At 40.7% G+C, this 27,299-nt stretch overlaps 1 long non-coding RNA gene across 1 annotated transcript; it reads left to right on the plus strand.

Moving 5' to 3' along the window:
• Window positions 1-235: 235 nt before the first annotated feature.
• On the plus strand, window positions 236-16,346 carry LOC129868596 (uncharacterized). Its single transcript, XR_008761780.1, has 2 exons — window positions 236-3,641; window positions 11,866-16,346. It is a non-coding gene; the product is annotated as an uncharacterized LOC129868596 (long non-coding RNA).
• Window positions 16,347-27,299: the final 10,953 nt, after the last annotated feature.

The raw sequence follows: 27,299 nt of genomic DNA on the forward strand, positions 1-27,299 counted from the left end.
GGAGAGTGCGTGGAGGAGGAACAGGGCTCTGGAAATGCACTGGTAGCCTAGTGCGTAATATAGGCACTGTAGGTACTAGGCTGGGGCGGGGAGGTGGCGCCGGAAATACCGGACCGTGCAGGCGTACTGGCTCTCTTGAGCATTGAGCCTGCCCAACCTTACCTGGTTGAATGCTCCCGGTCGCCCTGCCAGTGCGGCGAGGTGGAATAGCCCGCACTGGGCTATGCAGGCGAACCGGGGAAACCATGCGTAAGGCAGGTGCCATGTATGCCGGCCCGAGGAGACGCACTGGAGACCAGACGCGTTGAGCCGGCCTCATGACACCTGGCTCAATGCCCAATCTAGCCCTACCAGTGCGGGGAGGTGGAATAACCCGCACTGGGCTATGCACACGTACAGGAGACACCGTGCGCTCTACTGCGTAACACGGTGTCTGCCCGTACTCCCGCTCTCCACGGTTAGCCTGGGAAGTGGGCGCAGGTCTCCTACCTGCCCTTGGCCCACAACCCCTTAGCCCCCCCCCCAAGAAATTTTTGGGAGTTACTCACGGGCTTTTCGGGCTTCCGTGCAAGACGTGTCCCCTCATAATTCCGGTTACGAGCTTGAATCTCCGGCTTCCATCCACGTCTCCTAGCTGCCTCCTCATACCAGCGCTCCTGGGCTGTGGCTGCCTCACTCTTCTCACGAGAGCAGTGATTTCCTCCAGTTTGCGCCCAGGGTCCTCTACCAGACAGGATCTCCTCCCAAGTCCAAAAGTCCTTGTTGCTCCGTCGAGCATTTTTCCCATACCGCTTGGTCTCTGTATTTTGGTGGGTGATTCTGTAATAGCTGTCGCTTTCCTCATCCTCAGATGAGGTGAGGAGAGAAGGATCTTCTGACCAAAATGCGGAGTCTGGGAAATATGCCATCTTTATTTTATAACGAACACCGATGACAACGAAAACAAACACTTTCAAAACTTACAAAATAACAAACGACGTAGAACGGAACCTGAACATAAACTCACATAACAAACGTAAACTCACGGACAGGAACGTTACATCGAAACACACGAACAGCCAAACAGTCCCGTAAGTGAAACACATCGACAACGACGAAGACATCACAGGAGACAATCACCCACAAACACACAGTGATAATGCCCTACCTAAATATGACTCTTGATTAGAGGAAAATGCAAACCACCTGCCTCTAATCAAGAGCCATACCAGGCAAACCGAAACCAACATAGAAACAGGTAACATAGACTGCCCACCCAAAACACATGCCCTGACCAAAAACACATAAAAACTAACATAAATAGGTCAGGACTGTTACAGCATGGCTTTCGACCTTCGTCTCTCCCGAGCCCGTACGGGAGTTGTAGCGATGAGACAAGGTAGTAATTACTAGCGATTGGATACCACGAAAATTGGGGAGAAAATGGGATAAAAATAAATAAAAAAAAATAAAAAATAAAAAAAAACAATGCTCAAAGGGATATTCAATGTCTGCTTGTTTTTATTTTCACCCATAACGAGACATTGGAAAACCACCCTGGTCTTTGCGATTGAATCTGTGTTTGAAATTCACTGTTCGACTGAGGGACCTTACAGATAATTATATCGGTGGGGTACAGAGATGAGGTAGTCAGTCAAAAATCATATTAAACACTATTATTGCACACAGTGAGCATGTGACTTGTTAAGCACATTTTTACTCCTGAAGTTATTTAGGCTTGCCATAACAAAGGGGTTGAATACTTATTGACTCAAGACATTTGACCTTTTCATTTTTAATTAATTCGTAAAAATGTGAGACAAAATCTAAATGTAATCCATTTTAAATTCAGGCTGTAACACATCAAAATGTGGAAAGATTCAAGGGGTGGGAATACTTTCTGAAGGCACTGTACATATCTAACCATATCTGCTTAATTCTTTGTTGGATGCGGTATCTAGCAGGCACAGTGACATTCTCTAGAGTACATGGTATTTTCAGGTAAAGCGATTGGTGTTGAAATGGAGTTAATTCCGGCATAGTGTAGATAATTCTCAGCTCCTTTGTTAAGGCACAAATTATACATTGCTCCATTGCTATGGTAAAAGGAGGGGGGGAACATTTTCTAAATCATTGAAGCCTATGATTAAAATGAAAGTTTATGACAAGGAGACTCTGAGTTACTTAACGAGCATCGAGGTCCTACTAGCAAACGGGTGCAGAACAATATTCTCACATAGAAGCAGTCAAAATTCTTTGACCATCAATTTAATGCACAATTTACTAATAAAATGCACAATTTATACAATGGGACTATGACAGAGGGCCACAGAGAGGTTTTTCATCATTAAAATCAACATATTCCCGCCAGCTATGAGTCCCAAAGGACGGTAGGTTAATTGTTGGAGATGGTGTTTGTTTTGAATTGCTTATTGTTCCTGCATATAAAATGGCTATATTCAAATTACAACTGTTCTGAATGTTGGCAAGGTAATTTTCCAACATGTCCCTTGATACTGATCTGTATTTGTCTTTAATCTAACTGTGACAGTGAGTTCCCCGTACATTCAACCAGCGTCTACACTTTCCAGTGTCCTTGGAAAGTGACCTCTGTCTTCTTAATATGATTATCTCATCTTTCTGTTATCTTTATCACAGGGAGCCTTATCATTTATGTAGTAATGCTTTATAGACATAGATTAGATCAAAAGGACATAGGGACAGTTACACATTTTTCATTTTTATAAGACATTGTGGGGCCATATACTCTTTTTACTACGACATCTACCAAACAACTCAAACCCCATGTAAAGATAGCAGTTATACTGCTTTATTTTTTACATCTATAGTGCAGGGTTGGTTTAATTGTCTCATCCCTTGGTGTGCCTGAGTACTTTTGTAGTTTTTAGTCTGCCTTTGCATTTCCAGTGGCACAATAAGTATCGATCTACAAAGGGAACTACTGGGACACGTTGGACATTTGTTGGTTTTGATAAAAACTAAAATTAGGACTAGCAGTTGCTTGTGTAACTGATAGATACGGTTTTGTAAGAATGTATTTGTGCTTCAAAGAGAGGGTTCATCCTCTGATCAAAGCCTATAATAGCTTGGTAGAAAATAAAATAGTTTTTTCCCCTGTCCCCTTCTCCTTTATGTTCGGAAGTATAATTTACTTCTTTGTTTGTAGTATGTGACTTTCTCAGCTATCAAGAAAACCTTTTGGCCAGCCTTTCTACTTGTAAGATGACTGTATTCAGGGAAAGATCAAACTTCAGATGAAAGGGTTTATATTCCACGTCCCTGTCCCTTTTTTGCCCATGCAGAAACTGCAGATAAAGTCTTAAATGTCATCTACGCTGTGTAGGCATCCCAACTCTGACCCTTTCATGGCTCATCATTGTTTACTCTCACTGCTCTCTCGTCTTGTTCTCCTTTTGCAGCCCTGGCTCCTTTCATGAAAACACATTTCATTGAATTTCGAAAGAATGGAGGAATACGTCCATTGTTGTTGGAGGTCTGTAAACAGTGAGCAGTATGGTAGAAAATACAGAAGGTATCCGATTTTAAATCAGGACTCAATGCCAACCACACCATCTGTCATTGGCTGAGAAGTCTCATCTCTGATGCCATCCTTCCCCATCTACAGGAACATGCAATGTCAGGTAACTGAATGTGGTACATGAATTACAGACCTCTGTTCAAATAATTTTTAGGGTATTTTAATTACTTTTAAAGACATTTGGAAGTAAGTATTTTGATATTTTTTAATTGAAAAATACAAGTATTTGAATGTTGGAATGTATTTGCTAATATGCTTGGAAAGTATTGGTATATACATTATTTGAAAATACTGAAATACACGCCCATGCATTTGAACCCAGGTCTATATTTTCAAATATACTTTCAAACACTTCCAATAAAAAGAAAGAAATAACAATCTGATATCTGATTATTAACCCTTTCATTATAGTACCAAATCCTTGAGTTATGGCACAGGCCCGATACAACAGATATGATGATATTTGTTTAAAATACTTAGACTGATGTTTTATGCTTCCTTAACAATTGCTTTGGTGAACAGCAAACATAAACATATCATAACTGACAACAGTGCTCTTCTTTCAGCTACATGACTTTGTATCCACGCAGATCTCACCCTTTGTTGCCCTTAAGCAGCTATTTCTGAGACAGCTAATACCTCTTATAGACACATTGTTTAAAAAAAAAATACTGTTGTGCTCCCTTACTTTACATTATTAATCCTGTCATAGCATGTCTGAATCATGTGATTCGGTTCTATATCATCCACCCGTGCTGTAGCATTTAAGTATTGTCAAAGAGGATTTCATAGTGCCCTACAGAAGCACTCATTTGAATGGATAAGTGAATAATGAATATGCTCCAAAGCAATTAGGCAGTCATGTCTGGACATCTTGTTATTATGTGTTATAATGAGAGGCAATAAAGCTAAAAGCATGCTTAATAGCTTCCGACAAATTAGTATCATTGTGAAAGCCTGCCATCTTGGGAAGGAAAATACAGACCCACCATGCCAATGGAACTGGCAGCCATTGTGAATACCGGAGGAGTCACAGAGAAACTACAAATCGAGTGACGACATTATTAAGTAACATTTTCATTATGGCAACTCCTTATAAAAAGAAACTTCAGCCTACATAATGTTCATATGTATTTCAACTGCAATGACCACAGAAACATGATGTAGAAATACACCCCCAATAGCAAGCGAGGGGAATATGTCCTTGGATTGCATCCTGTATTATTCCATTGACAGGATTGTGACGAGGAGCCACTAGCCAGCCCCCAAATGAGAAAATGCATTAATATCACATCAATGTAAATATGTGATTTATTGGGTCTAAATTATCTGTGGGTATTCAGTATGGTGTGCAAGGGTAAAACCATGGTTAAGAGGGACAAACAATAATTATTGGTCTGTGGGGCTATTATGTCTATGAGGGAGGAATGGTTTTTGCCTTTTTGCTTCCTGGAACAAGGCTTAATATGTTTAGGCCTGTGGCTTTTAAAGCCTTGCTGTGAGAAACTGGGAAATGCTTTTTTCTTCCTCTCACACATTGATGTTCACCATTGTGATGCTCATCTCCTGTAGCTGCCACAAGGGGGGTCGCTGAATATCATAAATCCTCTGTGCTTTTCAATGTCACCTGGTAATTAACAGTCTACACCCGTTGTAAATCAAGCCAACAATACTGGCTGGAAGCGGCAGGGTAATATACAGTGTGTGGCTGCAATATGTAACTGTGTTACAAGAGGTATAGGTGCCATCCCTGGTGATCTGATGAAAAACTCTAAGCTAAGTGAAGTTTTTATAATGAACTGCGTCAAAGGGAATCTAAATCATCCTTATGACATGCTCTGATCCATGTGGGAACTAAGAGCGTAAGGCCACATGATAGCATCAAGCTCTCACCTGTCTGCATGCACATACAGTAATGTAATGATCCCTTTATGCATAGCTATACATATGGAATACAGCACCAAAGCGTTTTACAGCATCTAATGTATTTATATTTCTTGGTTGAAAATATAGGTCACATGTCAGCTGCTGTAAGATCAAGGTCAAATGTAGGATTTAAGTGAGAAAATGCTGTTAATAATGGCCTTTTATGGACATTGGTCTTATTTGACTGCAAAGTCTAAACATCAGTACACTGTATATATAAAAAAAAGTTGATTCAATGTACAATTGTAAGGCAACCAGCTGCAGTAGGATTGTGAGTTTACTCAACATTCGGACATACACAGTAGCTGAACCAACATACATTCCCAAATGTAATTATATGTTCATTCAACTTTTGGCTGAGTGAATACTACAATTCAACTAGTACAATTCAAGTTGAGAATTTATTCTAAAATATTGCATATTTACCACTGTGCCTTGCCTTTTGAGTGAATTGTAGTTACCACCCATAACTGTATTTGTTATTGACAGAGACATGGTTGTTGTATTTAATAGCTGTCATTCCTGTAGCCTTAAATGTGACTTGCAAAGTGATGTGTAATTCCTATTGGAATCTAGCCAGATTGAGGATATTCAACAATTGGAACTTTTAATCACCCACAACCTGGATTGAGAATGACTGCTGTGGATGGAAGTTTGATTATTTAGAGTACCTAAAGCATATAAACTAGGAACATCCATCCAACCGATGCATATACAAAAACACAGGTATTGAAACAAACAATTGTACAAAATCAATCTGCAATAGACCATGCTGGGAAATATAATGATGATTTTGATTATGATTTTGATTTTGAGTGGTTCTGAGCAAACATGAATTTGTAATTTTACTCAACAAGCTTGTGCAAATTCAGGTCACTTCGAGCAGAACTTGTTGAGTAAACAAACTTTATCACATTAGCTAAAATGTGTGTCCTTTTGAAGTTCACTGAACTCACACACTCACATAACTCACATAATAATAGTGATGGCGCCGGAGGGGAGGGCTGCCGTCTTATCGGCTCTTAACCAACCATGCTTTTTTTTTTTTTCTTCTCATTGTTCGTAACTTGTTTTGTACATAATGTTGCTGCTTCCGTCTCTTATGACCGAAAAGAGCTTCTGGACATCAGAACTGAGATTGCTCACTTCAAACTGGACATAGAGTTCTTCTTCAATGAGTCGGACGGGAGGGATATACTACAGACACCCAACCGGGCCCAGATCCCTGTGATTCGCTGAAGAAGGTAACAGAGATTTCGAGGCAAAAGATCATGGTGACTTGTGAGGATCAGGCGACGAGTGGCTAACCTGCCCTAGCCCTCCGTCCTGCTAGCTAACGTTCAATTGCTGGAAAATAAATGGGACGAACTGAAAGCACATATATCCTACCAACGGGACATTGAAAACTGTAATATCTTATGTTTCACCGAGTCGTGGCTGAACGATGACATTGCGAACATACAGCTGGTGGGTTATACACTCTATCGGCAGGACAGAACAGCAGCCACTGGTAAGACACGGGGCGGGGGCCTATGCATTAACGTAAACAACAGCTGGTGCACCATATCTAAGTAAGTCTCAAGGTTTGCTCGCCTGAGGTAGATTATCTCATGATAAGCAGTAGACCACATTATCTACCTAGAGAGTTTTCATCTGTATTTTTCGTAGCAGTCTAAATACCACCACAGACCGATGCTGGCACTGAAACCGCACTCAATGAGCTGTATACCTCCATACGCAGACAGGAAAACGCTCATCCAGAGGCGGCGCTCCTAGCACCCAGGGATTTAATGCAGGGAAACTTAAATCAGTTTTACCTAATTTCTACCAGCATGTTAAATGTGCAACCAGAGGGAAACAAATTCTAGACCACCTTTATTCCACACACATAGACGCGCACAAAGCTCTCCCTCGCCCTCCATTTGGCAAATCTGACCATAATTCTACCCTCCTGATTCCTGCTTACAAGCAAAGATTTAAGCAGGAAGCACCAGTGACTCGCTCTATAAAAAAGTGGTCAGATGAAGCAGATGCTAAACTACAGGACTGTTTTGCTAGCACAGACTAAAATATGTTCCGGGATTCTTCCGATGGCGTTGAGGAGTACACCATATCAGTCACTGGCTTTATCAATAAATGCATCGAGGACGTCGTCTCCACAGTGACTGTACGTACATACCCCAACCAGAAGCCATGGATTACAGGCAACATTCGCACTGAGCTAAAGGTAGAGCGGCAGCTTTCAAAGAGCGGGACTCTAACCCGGAAGCTTATAAGAAATCCCGCTATGCCCTCCGACGAACCATCAAACAGGCAAAGCGTCAATACAGGTCTAAGATTGAATTGTACTACACCGGCTCCGATTCTTGTCGGATTTTGCAGGGCCTGCAAACTATCACAGACTAAGAAGGGAAGCACAGCCAAGAGCTGCCCAGTGACACGAGCTTACCAGACGAGCTAAATAACTTCTATGCTCGCTTTGGGGCAAGTAACACTGAAGCATGCATGAGAGCAACAGCTGTTCCTGATGACAGAGATCACGTTCTCCGCAGCCAATGTGAGTAAGACCTTTAAACAGGTCAACATTCACAAGGCTGCAGGGCCAGACGGATTACCAGGACGTGTACTCCGAGCATGCGCTGACCAACTGGCAAGTGTCTTCACTGATATTTTCAACCTTTCCCTGTCTGAGTCTGAAATACCAACATGTTTCAAGCAGACCACCATAGCCCCTGTGCCCAAGAACACTAAGGTAACCTGTCTAAATGGCTACCGACCCGTAGCACTCACGTCTGTAGCCATGAAATGCTTTGAAAGGCTGGTCATGGCTCACATCAACACCATTATCCCAGAAACCCTAGACCCACTCCAATTTGCATACCGCACCAACAGATCCACAGATGATGCAATCTCTATTGCACTCCACACCGCCCTTTCACACCTGGACAAAAGGAACACCTATGTGAGAATGCTATTCATTGACTACAGCTCAGCGTTCAACACAATAGTGGCCTCAAAAGTCATCACTAAGCTAAGGACCCTATGACTAAACACCTCCTTCTGAAACTGGATCCTGGACTTCCTGACGGTCCGCCCCCAGGTGGTAAGGGTAGATAGCAACACATCCGCCATGCTGATCCTCAACATGGGGGCCCCTCAGGGGTGCGTGCTCAGTCCCCTCCTTTACTCCCTGTTCACTCATAACTGCACGGCCAGGCATGACTCCAACACCATCATTAAGTTTGCCGATGACACAACAGTGGTAGGCCTGATCACCGACAACGATGAGACAGCCTATACGGAGGAGGTCAGAGACCTGACAGTGTGGTGCAAGGACAACAACCTCTCCCTCAACGTGATCAAGACAAAGGAGATGATTGTGGACTACAGGAGGACCGAGCACGCCCCCATTTTCATTGACGGAGCTGTAGTGGAGCAGGTTGAGAGCTTCAAGTTCCTTGGCGTCCATATCACCAACAAACTAGAATGGTCCAAGCACACCAAGACAGTCGTGAAGATGGCACGACAAAACCTTTCACCCCTAGGAGACTGAAAACATTTGGCATGGGTCCTGAGATCCTCAAAAGGTTTTACAGCTGCACCATCGAGAGCATCCTGACAGGTTGCATCACTGCCTGGTATGGCAATTGCTCTGCCTCCGACTGCAAGGCACTACAGAGGGTAGTGCGTACGGCCCAGTACATCACCGGGACCAAGCTTCCTGACATCCAGGACCTCTATACCAGGCGGTGTCAGAGCAAGGCCCTAAAAATTGTCAAAGACTCCAGTCACCTTAGTCATAGACTGTTCTCTCTACTACCGCACAGCAAGCGGTACCGGAGCGCCAAGTCTAGGTCCAAGAGGCTCCTAAATAGCTTCTACCCCCAAGCCATAAGACTCCTAACAGCTAATCAAATGGCTACCCAGACTATTTGCATTGCCCCCATAGTCACTTTAATAACTCTACCTACATGTACATATTACCTCAATTACCTCGACACCGATGCCCCCGCACATTGACTCTGTACCGGCACCCCCTGAATATAGCCCCGCTATTGTTATTTATTGCTGCTCTTTAATCATTTGTTATTCTTATCTTTTACTTTGCTTTTTTTAATGTATTTTCTTAAAACTGCATTGTTGGTTAAGGGCTTGTAAGTAAGCATTTCACTGTAAGGTCTACACCTGTTGTATTTGGTGCATTTTTGTGTGATTTGATTTTGATTTGATTAAGCAATTTGTTAACTTGGCTTTTTTTACATTATATATGCTGGTATAGCACTATGACTGTCTGTCAACTAGATGAAGAAATGGCAGATAAGGACTACTTGGCAAGTTGGCATGAACATGAAGAGACAAAAGTTGTACATGCCTCCTCACACTAAATAAATGTGATAGTACTGTATTTATAGTATTACTAGTGGTATTAGTGGTACAGTGCCTCAGAGTGATAGGATTCATACAGCATCACTAGAGGTAGGCCCACTAGATCACAGGGCATTGGGAAAGTATTCAGATTTGTTATGTTACAGCCTTATTCTAAAATTCATTAAATAGTTTTTTTCCCTTATCAATGTACACACAATAACCCATAATGACAAAGCAAATACAGGTTTTTAGAAATGTTGGCTAATTTATAAAAAATTAACAGCTGAAATATTACATTTACATAAGTATTCAGACCCTCTAATCAGTATCTTGTTGAAGCACCTTTGGCAGCGGTTACAGCCTTGAGTCTTCTTGTGTATGACACTACAAGGTTGGCACACCTGTATTTGGTGAGTTTCTCCCATTCTTCTCTGCAGATCCTCTCTGTTAGGTTGGATGGGGAGCATTGCTGCAAAGCTATTTTCACGTTTCTCCAGAGATGTTCGATCGGGTTCAGGTCCGGGCTCTGGCTGGGCCACTCAAGGACATACAGAGACTTGTCCCGAAGCCACTCCTGCGTTGTCTTGGCTGTGTGCTTAGGGTCGTTGTACTGTTGGAAGGTGATCCTTTGCCCCAGTCTGAGGTCCTGAGCGCTCTGGAGCAGGTTTTCATCAAGGATCTTTCTGTACTTTGGTCTGTTTATCTTTCCCTTGATCCTGACTGGTCTTGCAGTCTCTGCCGCTGAAAAACATCCCCACAGCATGATGCTGCCACCACCATGCTTCACCGTAGGGATGGTGCAACATTTTTTCCAGACGTGACGCTTGGCATTCAGGCCAAAGAGTTCAATCTTTGTTTCATCAGATCAGAGCATCTTGTTTCTCATGGTCTGAGAGTCTTTAGGTGCATTTGTCATACTCCAGATGGAGTATGACAAAGTATACTCCATCTGGAGTATACTTGTCTGGCCACTCTACCATAAAGGCCTGATTGGTAGAGTGCTGCAGAGATGGTTGTCCTTCTGGAAGGTTCTCCCATCTCCACAGAGGAACTCTGGAGCTCTGTCAGGTTGACCATCGGGTTCTTGGTCACCTCCCTGACCCCGGCCCTTCTCCCCCAATTGCTCAGTTTGGCCGAGCGGCCAGCTCTAGGAAGAGTCTTGGTGGTTTCAAACTTCGTCCATTTAAGAATGACAGAGGCCATTGTGTTTTTGTTTGGGTACCCTTCCCCAGATCTGTGCCTCGACACAATCTTGTCTGGGAGCTCTACGGACAATTCCTTCAACCTCATGGCTTGGTTTTTTCTCTGACATACACTGTCAACTGTGGGACCTTATATTGACAGGTGTGTGCCTTTCCAAATCATGTCCAATCAATTGAATTGACCACAGGTATCAAGTTGTAGAAACATCTCAAGGATGATCAATGGAAACAGGATGCACCTGAGCTCAATTTCAAGTCTCATAGCAAAGGGTCTGAATACTTATGTAAATAAGGTATTTCTAAAACCTTTTTTTGCTTGATCATTATGGAGTATTGTGTGTAGACTAACGATAATTTTGTATTAATTTAATCCATGTTAGAATACGGCTGCAACATAACAAAATATTGAATACTTTCCGAATGCACTGTAGACTTGCGCTGCCTCAGTGATAAAAAAAAAATGGCACTTGTCATTTCCTACTATTAATGACTTAGCTGATAAATACTTTGTTGAGGGAAAATGTACTTGATACGATTGTGACATGTTGTTGTCTCACCTAGCTATCTTAAAATGAATGCACTAACTGTAAGTTGCTCTGGATAAGAGTGTCTGCTAAAATAATAAAATGTATATAAAATAAAATGTTTTCATAGCATTCACACTACTACTGGCGCTAGTCTTACCCTGCTTTGGAGTGAGGTCATTGTCTCAATTGTATGTGCTGCAGTCTGTGTCATATTAACTTGACTCTCTCTCTCCCACTGTGACACCATGCGTTTTCCCCAGGCTAGGGTCGTATCCTGCTTAAATACATGCTTCTCTCTCCCCAGGGGTATGGAAAGGCAGCTGGATGGGATGGAAAACTGGAGCCTTTTCCCACACCACATTGTCCTCCCTTGCCTCTTCCTCTTGCACCTTGCATTAATGGCATTCAGAGTGGAGACAGAATGCTTTCCTGGTGATGGGTAGGAAACATTACTGATTCTAAGAAGATGGCACACAACAATGTTTGATGAGAACAATGAATCTGTGTCACAGTAGTAAACACTGTCAGGGGGAGAGGCATTGTGTACATACTGGGGGGGGGGGGCATTGTGTTTACAATTTCAATTTTCTCTTGCCGCATCTCTCTCTCTCTCAAAAATTGCATGTTTGGGGGCATGGTCTGTTTCCATGGTGCTCTAGGGCACCCATACTTAAGGCTGTGTCTTTAATGTGTATCATAGCTATTGTTTTCATAATGCCATAGAACTGTGGCTATATCATACTTTATTTTTACATCATTATACACCACACACCCAGTTATAGTGTAAACTAAAAAGCTGTGCATGCTGCAAATCTGCAATCCATACTGCATACAGTATCTCAACCACAAATACATATGCTAATAGGCTTTGTTTTGTGGTCATGTCTTGATGTCTTCCACATATCTGATGTCTTCTTTTTCTCTTTACAAAGTTACACTGTGCCAGATCATCAAACAGGTACTTAATTTCAGTGCTATTGCCTGGTATATAATTGTCTGCTGAGGTACTATTCCCATCGCTAGGAACATAAAACAAAATCCACTCAGGGCTGTTAGTTACTCCTGACCAATTTTATTTGTACAAAGTTTCTCAACTGAAAACAAAACTGGAAAAACACTAATGGCTATTAATTGTATTAAACAGAGAGGCCATTATGAGGATGGCTGGGCATTAGGGGGAACAAACCTTTCTAGAGGGAACAAGCCGTGAAAGGGGTAAATCTATCTCCTCTTACTGCACCCCCCTGGAATGCACACATGAGCATGATATTCACTATAAAACTCAAGGGCTATGAGGGCGATGTGCCCACCCAGACTCTTAAAGTATAAAGATCATAAAAATAAATATAGATAGAATATAAAGCGTAGGGCAAGAGTTCATAGTTCGCATAACGGTCATGGTAAGTCAGCTCAGAGTCATGGTCCATCATAGATATTTTAAGTGTAATAGCAGTTGATTGAATTGTAGTGGGTTGCAGTGCTCTGTGAGGTTAAGGTAGGCAGTGCTGATTCGGGTAGGTATTGTGGAGTCATGTGAAGGCAGTGGGTTGTTGGAGGTCCATTGATCCTGCTTTACTCTACTGTATGTGGCATGTTGAGAAAAAGGCATATTTCTTGCAAGGGGTTTGGAGCTACAGTATAAGAATGAGTCTGTGCTGCTCAGTGCTTGCACAAATGGTCCGCTAACACGATTTGCTGAGGAAAAGGAGGTTTTTAAAGATTTTAAAGTGATCAATAACATCTTCTCCAGCACATTAGCATGCAGAGGGAAAACAATACTGTGGCTGAGTCAAAGGGTTGAAAGGAAGCTACCTTCACAAAGATGCTCAGTGGGCAGCAGCACTGCTGCTGATGTTGTATAAGATGGAAGCCCTGACACTATACAGTAGGTCAAATCCACCATGAGCATATATCTAGAGCACATCCTGTTCTCTACGTATACTACATTCTGCTCTACAGTATAATGGGGAAAGTGCTCTTCCAGCAACTAATAAAAATGCTGGCCTCTTTCTGCTAATAATAACCATGCAGGCCAAAATAAGTACCGGTATAATATCATTTAAACATGATTATTTCGTTGTTGAGTCACAGCTCATTCTGAAAATGAGAATAAACACAACAGCATGAATGTGAGATACAATGTCCCTAGGCTTTGGGCATAACCCTGCTTTTATATCTGTTTCTGGTCTGTTTCTAGGCCTGCATCTTTTATTTATACCCAGGTTTTTTGTGTTTGTTTGAGAGGGAGAAGAGGGGGTTCTGTATGGTTACCGAGCAGGGCGACTCTAGTACTGTCCCTGCTCCCTGCACTACCATGCGACTCAGCCTCATAGCAGAGCAGAGCAGGGCGCAGCCTGAGAGGAGAGACATGGTGGAAATGAAGCGGAAAAACGATCCTGGGCCATCCTCCAACGCAACAATTCCTCTAAAACTATGCCTCTAGAGAATCGAGGACATCTCCACCCAAACATGTAATCGCCTACGTGCAGCAAATCCCTCTAGGACTGCAGGCTACCCGGTGCTGTTGGAATACTAAGACAAGAAGAGAATTAAACTATTTAAATGCATTATTTATTCCCAGTTTAGCAGGCAGACCAAACCTAATCAGTGAGCAGTAAAAACGTATGGTAAAATAGGGAGTCCTGCCATAACTCTACAAAAAACTTTTTAGATATTTTCATTACCTCGTGTAAAATACTGCATGATAGAGATACCAGTAGGCCCGGATTCACTGAGACCTCATACTGAGACAATAGATTTATTTATAATAGATGTATTTAAAAGATGACCGATCCAATTAAACATCTCCTTATACTGTATACAGTATTTCAGAGTGAGGATGGGGTACAGTATGTTACCTACAGCCTGTGTAGAAAAACAAAAAGCAAAACACAAAAATAACCTCTTTGGCTCACCATGACAGCAACAACAAATTCTCCTCAACACTGTACATGATAACAATACAATTAAAGAATAAGCTTTGTTGAAAACAAAGATGATTTGCAATTTAAAGCTCATTTACTCAGGCACCAAACTAGAGATTTAGGAAGAGAAAGCCAGGGAATATAGTGAGATTATTGTACTTGAAGCACTGAGATTGAATTAGAGTAGAAAAGCCTCCATCTCATCTGCTCAGACTGACACAGTAGAGCATGTCCACAGAATACATCACAGCTGTGTCGTTCCACCAATTAGGTGCCTTTTGAGGAGTGTAACTTGTTGACATTTTTATTTCACAAAAATGTTACATTCTGTCATAAAGAGCACATGTTCAACTTAATAAAAAACTTGGTTTCCCATCTTAAGAGAAAAAAGAACTCTAGTAATTGCCTATTAAGATGACTATAGTAAGTGACTATTAAGTAAGTGCCTATTAAGTGGCAATTAAAGTAACAGGGTTGACAATTTCATCCTAAATCAACCATAATCATCTTGTGACAAGGGGAATGGAAGTTTGTTGTGTGTAACAGTGAAGGGCAATTGAACGCAAGCGTCCTAAAAAAAAAACATTTCTAGCCTGTGTATCTATTGGTAAAAGGGTTGAGGTGTTATACCCGATCCGCTCAGTTTTCCACCACAAAATGCCCAGAAAATGGCCCAAAAGAGTAGACCAGCTCACCTGATTTTACACTATGATATGACTATTAGATGTTCAATGTAAAAATGAAAAAAGTAAGGAATAGTTTCACCTTATTAAAAGGAGAGTTCAGGTTGTGGTTGTTGTTTTTTTAACTTAAAATGAATCACTAATCACATCCTCTTCAGAAATGACTTTGTCAAAGTAACAAACCAACTATGGCTTTAGAATGATGGTGATACTTGGGAAAATGTTGGTGTTAAGTGGGTTAAAATCTTCCTATAAGTTACAGAAGATGCACAGAGGGACATTCAAATGCTGAATTTGCGACTTTAGCAAGTCTTAATTAATATAAAAAAGGCTTTTAAAATTCAATATTTGTGCACAATCTTGACTTAGAATATCAAAGGCACTTATTTCGCGGAACGACTCACCTAGCTACAGTACACTCTCACAATTACAGCTAAACACCACGTTTGTCAGACAAGTGAAATTATACACTACCTGATTCACTGATTAGCACAGAATGTTGACTCTGTTGATTGTGGATGTACCTTTTTAATTGCTTCATCAGTTTTATGTAGCCTACTAAGCTGAACTTCAGCCAGACGACACAGGCAGAATACAAATCTACACACCTGCTGTCCAAAAATATCCAAACATAGTAGACTATTATGATGAAGCCTGCAATTCACTGTTGTGTTACTTTAAAGTGCTCCACTAATGGGCAAGTGTTTGTCATTTTGGTTTGTTTACATTAATAATGAACATAATGGTGTGGCACAATGGTGCAAACTCATTGTGCTGGTCAGTCATGACTAAGTGAGTGACCATATAAATCCATCTGTAAGAGCTCTCATGTCCTTCACTGGAGTCTGTTAAGTGGATTTGATAAAACATGAAAGAGTGATTACTCATTGCATTGTTTTCCGATGGTTATCAAAAGGGAAACTATTGAAACCACTTCAGTTTTCATGCTAATTAGGAAAAGGGTGTGAATTCAAATCAATTGGTGTTTCAAATAACAAGGGTTTCTAATGGAACCTTGTGAAAAAGTATACTTTTAAACCCATCTGTCTAACACATAGCTACACAAATTAAATTAGATCTTCATGAAATGACTGGGGTAACTTTACCATTGTCTGTGAATAAAATATTTTATTGGCATCATTACGTAAGACACTGTTTTAATAAACTGTTCTTTTCAACTTCTTGTATCCGATATGGCTTTGGTCCACAATGTAACTTCAAAGTTACTCCTGTTCGTTTAGCCTATAGAAATAGTTGTCTGGACCTGATCTTGCAGCCATAGTGAGGATTGTATTTGACGTCATCCTAACTCAGATACACAGTTAGGGAGAAAATGAGACTAGAGCATTATTGAGAAATGGAAAATACATTATGTTAATATAAAAAAGTTATACAAGATTGTATGTTCGTACAGATTTTTCAGTATGTGAACTGCTCACTTCTGTTTCAGAACCTTGGACAGCAACCAGACAAAAACCCAAGGACAGAAAATCCAGCGATACTGGCTGGCTATAGAAATACCTTGAGGCAACCAAACTCATGGGGAGACACCTATAGACGTGGAATATAGATGAGTGGCTGCCAAGCTTGAAATTAAAGAAACACCCCACAAAAGTGACATCAAATAAATGTTATTATATGAAATATATGTGTTTTACACATAAATCAGGTGCATATGAACATATGAAAGAATGGACTTTTGTTTGGCTGCCTTGATTCTACTGTAGCTTTAGAATTCCTCATCAATGTATGATCAAAACAATGTTTTCCCTGATACTACGATGCCATACACTTGATTTCATAACACAACATGCTCATCCTTCATTTTGATTGAGCAGCATGTCTAATGTAGTCATTATTCTCTTGATTCGTGTGTTAAGTTGATTTTACACAGTAGCATTCCTGGAATAGGATGGAATGTGAAATGTGAAAACAAATTTGAACAAACAGCGAGGTGACCTTCATGGAGAATGATTTTAATCTCTGCTTTCTAATTAGCAAGTTTTTTGTTTTGGAAATAATGTCTTGGCATTCTTCAGTGTTTCTCAAATAAGATAGCTTGCTGATTTATGCCTCTGTGTACCATGGCATTCTGTCTCTATTCATTTCAGTAGAATTACCAGTGACATTATTACTTTCCCTAGATTTACATTTTACAATTGGCTAATTCCAAAATTGTATGTTGAGAAATACCTACAGTTTATTCACCCAAACTGGTGAATTGCATGCTAACGTTCATTAATTGAGTGACATGGTTCACTTCAGATACAAAATGTCAAACATTTTAAAGGCTACCCTTTTCCAACAACAGCAAAAACCACTTCCGGTTTGAATGAATGAAACAAATAGTATAATTCTCAGAGAAATTAAAATAGGCTTGTTGAACACTAAGCGCAGATCATTTGCTTTCCAAATACACCAAAATTTCCAAGCCAAGAAAGTTTGCATATAGAGGTCACCACTGCAGCAGGAGCTGAATCCAAATGAGACGCTTTACGTTGTGTTCATTTTAGCATACAGCTATCTGCTGGATGAAGGACAGATCTAGATATACAGCCAATAGTGGTTTCCACTGACACATTATGTGGTAATTAGGTTTTCACTGGGAGCAATATAGCAGTTGACTTGTGAGGTGCATTTTGACACCAGGGAGAGGGGAAAGGTCTAATAACTCTAGCTTGTTTGTTGCATGAGGCTGGTAGCCTAGTGGTTAGAGAGGTGAGCCAGCAACTGGAATTGAGTGTTCAAAATCCGGGTCTGATGGGAAAAATCTGTTGGGAAGTGAGCTGCCAACCGGAGGGTTGCTGGTATCAAATCCTAGATGTCACTTAACTCCCCAAAACAACAGCTCCCCGGGCCCCTAGTGTGGCACACCCCACACCTCTCCAAAACCTGTATGTGTACAGTGCTTCCGGAAAGTATTCAGACCCTTTGACTTTTTTTTAACGTTACAGCCTTATTCTTAAATGGATAAAATAATTTTTTCCCCTCATCAATCTACACACAATTAAAAATGGAAATATTACATTTATATAAGTATTCAGACCCTTTACTCAGTACTTTGTTGAAGCACCTTTGGCAGTGATTACAGGCTCGAGTCGTCTTGAGTATGACACTACAAGCTTGGCACACCTGTATTTGGGGAGTTTCTCCCATTCTTCTCTGCAAATCCTCTCAAGCTCTGAGGTTGGATGGGGAGCGTTGCTGCATAACTATTTTCAGGTCTCTCCAGAGATGTTCGATCGGGTTCAAGTCCGGGTTCTGGCTGGGCCACTCAAGGACATACAGAGACTTGTCCCAAAGCCACTCCTGCGTTGTCTTAGCTGTGTGCTTAGAGTCGTTGTCCTATTGGAAGGTGAACCTTCACCCCAGTCTGAGGCCCTGAGTGCTCTGGAGGAGGTTTTCATCAAGGACCTCTCTGTACTTTGGTCCGTTCATCTTTGCCTCAAACCTGACTAGTCTCCCAGTCCCTGCCACTGAAAAACATTGTGTCTCGACACAATCCTGTCTCGAAGCTCTATTGACAATTCCTTCAACCTCACGGCTTGGTTCTTGCTCTGACATGCACTGTCAACTGTGGGACCTTATATAGACAGGTGTGTGACTTTCAAAATCATGTCCAATCAATTGAATTTACCACAGGTGGACTCCAATCAAGTTGTAGAAACATCTCAATGGCTCAATGGAAACAGGATGCACCTGAGCTCAATTTCAAGTCTCATAGCAAAGGGTCTGAATACTTATGTAAATGTTTGCTATTTTTAATACAATTGCAAAAAAAAAAAAAAAAAACTGTTTTTTGCTTTGTCATTATGGGGTATTGTGTGTAGATTGATGAGGAAAATGTTATATTTAATCCATGTTAGAATAAGGCTGTAACGTAACAAAATGTGGAAAAGGGGAAGTGGTCTGAATACTTTCTGAATGCACTTGTATGTACGGTGAGCTCCTAAAGTACTGGGACGGTGACATATTTTTGGGGTTTTGGCTCAGCCCTTTGATTGAAAAGTTTTGGGACAAATTCACTTACATGCGTATTAAAGTAGAAAAGTTAAGTATTCATAGCACACAATGACTATGTCAAGCTTGTGACTACACATTTGCTGGATGCATTTGCAATTTGTTTTGGTTGTGTTTCAGATTATTTTGTGTCCAATAGAAATGAATGGTAAATAATGTATTGTGTCATTTTGGAGTCACTTTTATTGTAAATCAAATCAAATCAAATGTTATTGGTCACATACACGTGATTTTCATATGTTATTGCGGTTGTAGCGAAATGCTTGTGCTTCTAGCTCCGACAGTGCAGTAATATCTAACAAGTAATATCTAACAAATTACACAACATATACCCAGTACACACAAATCTAAGTAGGAATGAATTAAGACTATATGCATATGGAAGAGCGATGTCAGAGTGGAACGGACTAAGATACAGTAGAATAATATAGAATACAGTGTATACATATGAGATTAATAATGCAAGATATGTAAACAGTATTAAGTGACTAAGATACCGTAGAATAGTATAGAATACAGTATATTCATATGAGATGAGTAATGCCAGATATGTAAACATTATCAAAGTGACTAGTGTTCCATTCCTTAGAGTGGCCAGTGATTCCTAGTCTATGCCTATAGGTAGCAACCTATAATGGGGCGGCATGTAGCCTAGTGGTTAGAGCGTTGGACTAGTAACCTGAAGGTTGCAAGATTGAATCCCAGAGCTGACAAGGTAAAAATCTGTCCTTTTGCCCCTGAACAAGGCAGTTAACCCACTGTTCTTAGGCCGTCATTGAAAATGAGAATTTGTTCTTAACTGACTTGCCTAGTTAAATGAAGGGAGGGGGGAAGAAAAATAATGTGTGCTAGTGATGGCTGTTTAAGTCTGATGGCCTTGAGATAGAAGCTGTTTTTCAGTCTCTCGGTCCCAGCTTTGATGCACCTGTACTGACCTTGCCTTCTGGATGATAACGGGGTGAACAGGTAGTGGCTCGGGTGGTTAATGTTCTTGATTATCTTTTTGGCCTTCCTGTGACATCGGGTGCTGTAGGTGTCCAGGAGGGTGGATAGTTTGCCCCCGGTAATGCATTGGGCAGACCGCACCACCCTCTGGAGAGCCTTGCGGTTGTGGGTATTGCAGTTGCCGTACCAGGCAGTGATACAGCCCAACAGGATGCTTTCAATTGTGCATCTGTAAAAATGTGTGAGGGTTTTAGGTGACAAGCCAAATTTCTTCAGCCTCCTGAAGTTGAAGAGGCTCTGTTGCGCCTTCTTCACCACACTGTCTGTTCTAAACACTTCTACATTAATGTGGATGCTATGGATAATCCTGAGGGAATCGTGAATAATGATGAGTGAGAAAGTTACAGACACATGTAACAGTGTTGCTTCCATCCCTCTCCTCACCCCAACCTGGCCTCAAACCAGGGACCCTCTGAACACATCAACAACTGCCTCCCACAAAGCATCATTACCTATCGCTCCACAAAAGCCTCGGCCCTTGCAGAGCAAGGGAAATAACTACTTCAAGGTCTCAGAGCGAGTGACTTCACCGATTGAAACGCTATTAGCGCGCACCGCTAACTAGCTAGCCATTTCACACCGGTTACACACACAAATATCCTATCCCCCCAAAATGCTAACCTCTCCTGTTATTGTAATGGTGAGAGGTTAGCATGTCTTGGGGGTTTGATATTTGTGCATCTGTAACTTTCTCACACCATTATTCACAATTCATTCAGGATTATCCGTAATGATGGTAGCATCCACATTCATGTATAATTGTTTAGAAACATATTCTATTCTTATTTACAAAAAAATGTATCCAAAATTACACAATCAATTATTTAACATGAATTTATATTGGACACAAAATAAACTGAAACACAACCAAAACAAACGGCAAAAGCATCCAACAAAGCTTGATGTACTGTAGCTCATTGCATGCTATGAATGTGGGACCAAAGACTTCACTTTTTACTTCTTTAATACACATACTGTAAGTGGATTTGTCCTAATAGTTTTGACTTTTGGTCCTGTAAAATGGGAGACTAGGTACAAAAGGTTTTATAATTTCTAAACAGTTCTCCCAATATGGACGAAAATATCCTCAAATTGAAGCTGACAGCACTTTAACCTCAACTGTATCATTTCAAAGCCAATTCAACAACAAACTGTCAATGTCCCAATACTTTTGGAGCTTAGTGAATGTGGGTTTGTCGTAGGGGCTGGGTTAAAAGAGGAAGTCAAATTTAGGTTAGACCTTGTGTGTAATTGACCAATAAAGTTATCTTAATCTTACATTTGATCAATCAGGCTTGTAGCTGGTGGACCACCCACTGGACACGGACATCAGTTCAACATTTAGTTTTGATTTGATCTGATTTAGTTGTCAACTAACGTGAATTCAATGTGAAAGCAACAAAAATGTGAGCCATGTCATTGGATTTAGGTAAAGGTTGTATGAAAAAAAAAGTATGAAAATGTATGCACTCACTACTGTAAGTCGCTCTGGATACGAGTGTCTGCTAAATTACTCAAATGTCAAATGTAAATGTCAAGGTTTGGTGAAAAAACTACAAACAATACCGAAATTACTTTATGTTGATGACTTTTTAAAAATCCATTCAGTTTTTCCTGATGATTCAACATCATCACATAGAGTTATATTTCATTTTCTATGATGTGGAAACAACATTGATTCAACCAGTTTGTGCCCAGTGGACATGGACTGAAACCTGCACTGATCAACAGGAGGAAAAGTGAAATACTTGTCTGAAACAGTCTGAGACTTTGAAATATTTGATTTATCGATCACACTGTACAGTATTGTGCATAGACTCACTGCCAACAAGCCTCAGACAGTTGATTGCACAACAAATGATGCAGCCAAGGTGTTTGATCCTAGTTGTCTGACAGGGAGGAGGATGGAGGGGCTCTGGGAGGGCATTGTTTGCACTACTTTCAGGCAGTTTATAAAAATGCAACAGAATGGACAATGGCTTGAAACAAAATTCTATGGAGGAACAAAGGTACCCTTTGCATATCTAAAATAGCATGTGGTAGAAATTATTTAGCACCTAGTAGAAATGCCATACTGTATATCAACCGTTAAAAACACATTTGATGTTTGTACTGTAGGCTTTTTCTTGTTGAAGGTAAACTCATGAGAGTTTGTGTTACTGTTTTGACATAATGATATGCACTAACCCTCAGACATGTATCAATATATTTTTTTGTAGAGAATATCTGTTATAAAACGTTATCCCAATCAATCTTAATGAATCTTTCCAGTGTGGTAAAACGAAACACTGCTCTCTTGCCTCGAATTTGCATATTGATGATATTGTATGTGCATTTTTTTAGGATGTTGCTCTGAAACTTACCAATATGTGCAAGGGTCCTTAGAGGGAACAAAAAAACTTTAGGCGATACAGCTCTGCTCTCTGCCTCCCTCTCTCTGCCTTTCTTTGTGCCTCTCTCTCTTTGTGCCTCTCTCTCTCTCACTCTCTCTCTCGCTCTTTCTCTCTCTCTTGTTTTTCTCTCTGCCTCTCTCTCTCCCTCTCTCTCTCTGGTCTCTCTCTGTGCCTCTCTCTCTCTCTCTCTCTCTCTCCCTCTCTCTCTCTGGTCTCTCTCTGTGCCTCTCTCTCTCTCTATCTCTCTCTGGTCTCTCCCCAGCTCTGAACTCATTGTTCTCAAAGTCTTCCCATTAGGGTTCCCTGGAGCAGATCCACAGCTGCTTGGACTGTGGCTAACAAGAAAACGTTGGCTCTTTCTAACGCATCCACATACATATATTCAGGAAGATTCATCAAGTATTTATCAGAACAATGTCTTCCTTTCTCTCCCCCTCTCCCTCGTGAGAACCATTTGTACAGATACTAGCTCAGTATAAGCTCTTGGAAATATAGCTTTTACTGTCATTGATCCAGGCATTTAAAATCCAACATCAAATGCATGCTTTGGATCTTGTAAGCACAACCGCAGCAATCTATACCAGAAGCATATTGGTCATAAAAGGCATGTGATATTTAACAAGAAGAAAGCAGGAGGTTTATGAAAGACAGTACCACTAGGAGGAATTCGCTAACTGTCAGAAATGACACAATCTGAGTATTTAGTATTCCCCATGCCATCTACTGTAGCTGTTTTTGGCAAAACAAACACAAATACCTCAACAACACCTACCAAAACATATTACAGTGACACTTGGCCATGACGGTATAGCCCACTCTAGAGGCAACAGCAGGTATTCAGTTGTTCCAAATGAGGAATCTCCATGGAATAATTCATACCAAGGCGTATCTTAGAATACCTGCTGTTACACTAAGAAAACTTGTTTTGTTTTCGTGAATTGTCTGAAAAATATTTAAATACTAGAATGACATTATCCATCAAGAAATGCTGAAAGAAGACTGCTCATGTGATAATTCTTCTATTAAAGAAACATGGCCTTAGCAGCTGCATATGTTACCACATACTTTTCTAGGGTAAACACCATCAGATAATGAATCAGTATTTTATAAGAGCATTCTAGTGGTACAGAATCACATGACACACATATTCCACAATATCCCTGCCTGTTATTGTCTCATGGTCATTGTCTGCATAACAATAGTTCTGACCTTAAGGTTGACTCATTTAGCTTGCAGTAGAGGAGATGTCTGGTCACAATTCAAACTAGAGTGGAGACATCTGAATTGGATAATTGCAAGGTGCACTTTTTCTTTTGCAAAGAAATGTAAATCCAATAGTGATGGGACAGCAGTAAAAATGTCACTCAGGATTCAGAGGTCTCTTAAAGGGATAATTTCTCACTTGAATAGGCATAGTGCAATGGCAAAGATGGCTTTATGCAGTCTCTCTCTCTCTCGCTCGCTCGCTCACTCACTCACTCACTCACTCACTCACTCACTCACTCACTCACTCACTCACACACACAAAGACTAGTTATTATTGGAGGAATTCGTTTTATCAATTCCTTTTTGGTGGTAGACGGATATCAATTTTTCTATCTTCTACAGAGGTCAGTTTTTTGGGACAGTCTCCTGGACCACCTCAAGCACTGCATCAGCTTCAACTACTTCAGATAGAAAATAAAACAAATATCTAGAGGACATTCCACTTACTGTCTCATCCCAATAACAGATCAGACTAGCAGCCTTTTATTTTCATTATGCATTGTACTTGAATTTTCATTTTGTTTCTTCTATACCTTATTGAACCATCTGTTTTCCTTTTTCTTCATGTAAATCTGTAATAATTTGTTTATCTCTCTTAAAAATCAGACGTTTTTTGTACGTTTTTGTTTTATTGACGGGGGGAGGTGCCTACAGTACAAGTCCCTCTGAGTTTCTTACTCACCTGTCCTGCGCATGTTCTGTTTGTTTACCTTTTAAACCTTCATCATATTGTTTTGTATTTGTTTGTGTGTGTGTGTAAATAAATAATAATACAAAAAATAGAAACCATAGTTAATTAAAGTGTGAATGACATTTTCAGAGAATGTACAGTTGAGTGTGTGTTGTCTTGTGTATGTAATCGTGTGCATGTAATCGTGTGTGTGCGCCTGTGTGTGCGTGTGTGCGTGTGTAAGTGTGTGTGCTTGAACTAGATGACTGTGAGAATCTTTTCCTTATGGCAGCTCATAGAATTTTAGCACCTTGCTATAAGGTCAGTGATACAGAGATAAATCAAAGGAAAGCCCTGGGCTGGTCTCAGAACTCTGACTTATTGTACATAAAGAGCCAAATGCATATTACAGCTTCACATGAATAACTGAAGCTTATACTTTCTTAACATATCTCCCTTATAATGTTATGCATTACTGATGTTATTCACTGTCATCATCCAGGCATTTGCAGGAAGTTAACTCATTCCTATTTTATGAAAAAACTATTTAAATTCTCAAATAAGTTATAATACACTTAACACTGACCATGGAATCATTTGCATGTAAGAATAATTTAATTTCTAAAGCCAAATGAGCAATTAAAACATATCAGGATACTCTTTGGCTTAACATTTGTTTCCCAACAAAACATGCTTATCTAATAAATGGATACAAGTATTATTAGCATTTTTTAAACAAAATATCCAGAGTGAACAGAATACTAACAAAATGTATTCTACCAAGCTGCACATGACTCAGATAAAAAAAAGTATCTCCAACCAAATCAGTCACTTAGATGCAAACAATCACACAGACCTCTGAGACAGGAGATGTGCACAAAGGACAATGTCGTCTCCTTATCGTCGAGGGTGACCAAGCCCACCTATCACAAAGCTTTAAAGCTGAGGAGAATAAGGCTTAGATCTCCACGTGTACCGTGCACCTGCTCCTGCACAGGGAAGCTATTTTCTTTGAGACAGTCCCCATGGTCCCTCATTCATCAGTGACAGCATGGGCTGAAATCACAGCCACCTCGGCCACAATGGCATTAACAGGAACAGTCACGCCTTATAGTTGCCTTGAGATGCTCCCCAATGTTGAAATCCAAGGACATTTATCTTGTTTTCTATGGCACATATCTCTCCCCAAGGCAGAGCTGGGAATGCTCTGGGCTAATTGCAGTGCAACCCTTATTAACTAGCAGGTTTGAAGGCTGTGGACTCCAAGAGGGGGGCTGAAAGACCTCCAGGAGTGCCCTGATCACCACTCCAAGATGCATCAGCAATGAGAAAAACTACAGTGAAGTTCATCCATCATTATGCGTGTGTGTGTGTGTGTGTGTGTGTGTGTGTGTGTGTGTGTGTGTGTGTGTGTGTGTGTGTGTGTGTGTGTGTGTGTGTGTGTGTGTGTGTGTGTGTGTGTGTGTGTGTGTGTGTGTGTGTGTGTGTGTGTGTGTGTGTGTGTGGAGGGTAAAACGGTTGACTGCATATTAGTCCTGACTGAGTGGAACACCAATCCACAGGTACCGAGGATGAAGAGATCGGATGCTATTAGCTAAGAGGAGTTTACCTACAGAAAGGGTCTCATGCAGGGTCAAAACTGTCAGAGCCTTTCACTATGCATCAGATCAGATGAGAGTGACAAGCCCAGTGAGACAGACAGGTTGTCAACATTCAATGAGTACGGTGTCACATTTAATGAAAGGTAACTGATAGACAGTGTGAAGGGGTGGCTGCTCTGCTTATTCACATATTATGCAATTTCAGGAAAAAACGTGACAAGTTAGCTGCTACTGCACACACACACACACACACACACACACACACACACACACACACACACACACACACACACACACACACACACACACACACACACACACACACACACACACACGTGCAAGCACACATACTCACACCTCAATGCGGCTTTGAGTAAGCCTATATGTTTCATAAGAACAAATGTACAGTACAGTCAAAAGTTTGGACACACCTACTCATTCAAGAGTTTTTCTTTATTAGTTTTTCTTTATTCTTTATTAACCAAAAAAGTGTCAAACAAATCAAAATATATTTTATATTTGAGATTCTTCAAAGTAGCCACCCTTTGCCTTGATGACAGCTTTGCACACTATGTGCTTTTTCATAGTTTTGATGTCTTTACTATTATTCTACAAAGTAAAACATTAAGAAAAACCCTTGAATGAGTAGGTGTGTCCAAACTTTTGACAGGTACTGTACGTATTTCTAAAAATGTCGACAGAGCAAGCCCATTGTGTGAATAAATAGTTGTGTTAAAGACCTCACCAAGAGTTGGCAGATGAAGGACAGTAAATTAATGCTGAATCTCCATTCTACTATGATATGTTCCTGTAGGTCTGTCTTTTGTGCTTCAGGGTCTTGCTTTAGGACAATTTTTTTCTCGTGACCAATCTCGTGAGGTTAAGCAACTGATACAGGACAATGGTGCCAGTGTCAGATATTGAAAACGCATTATACTTAATTAAATATACATACATTCCATGCTACCTCCAAGGGTGAATTTGCATCACAGAGTTACCTTGATGTTCACGTTTGAGAGTAACCTTACTTGGGTAATTTTCAAGTCACACATTCTGTCACACTCATTGTATTTTCAGTATATTTCCCTACTTGTGAATCACCTGGCTATTTTATCTATAATGGCATATTCTCAGAGTTGTTGGAGACCCTTGCACATATGCCTACACAAAAGGCTA

This window comes from Salvelinus fontinalis, chromosome 13 (assembly GCF_029448725.1).
Source record: "Salvelinus fontinalis isolate EN_2023a chromosome 13, ASM2944872v1, whole genome shotgun sequence".
NCBI classification, from domain to species: domain Eukaryota; kingdom Metazoa; phylum Chordata; class Actinopteri; order Salmoniformes; family Salmonidae; genus Salvelinus; species Salvelinus fontinalis.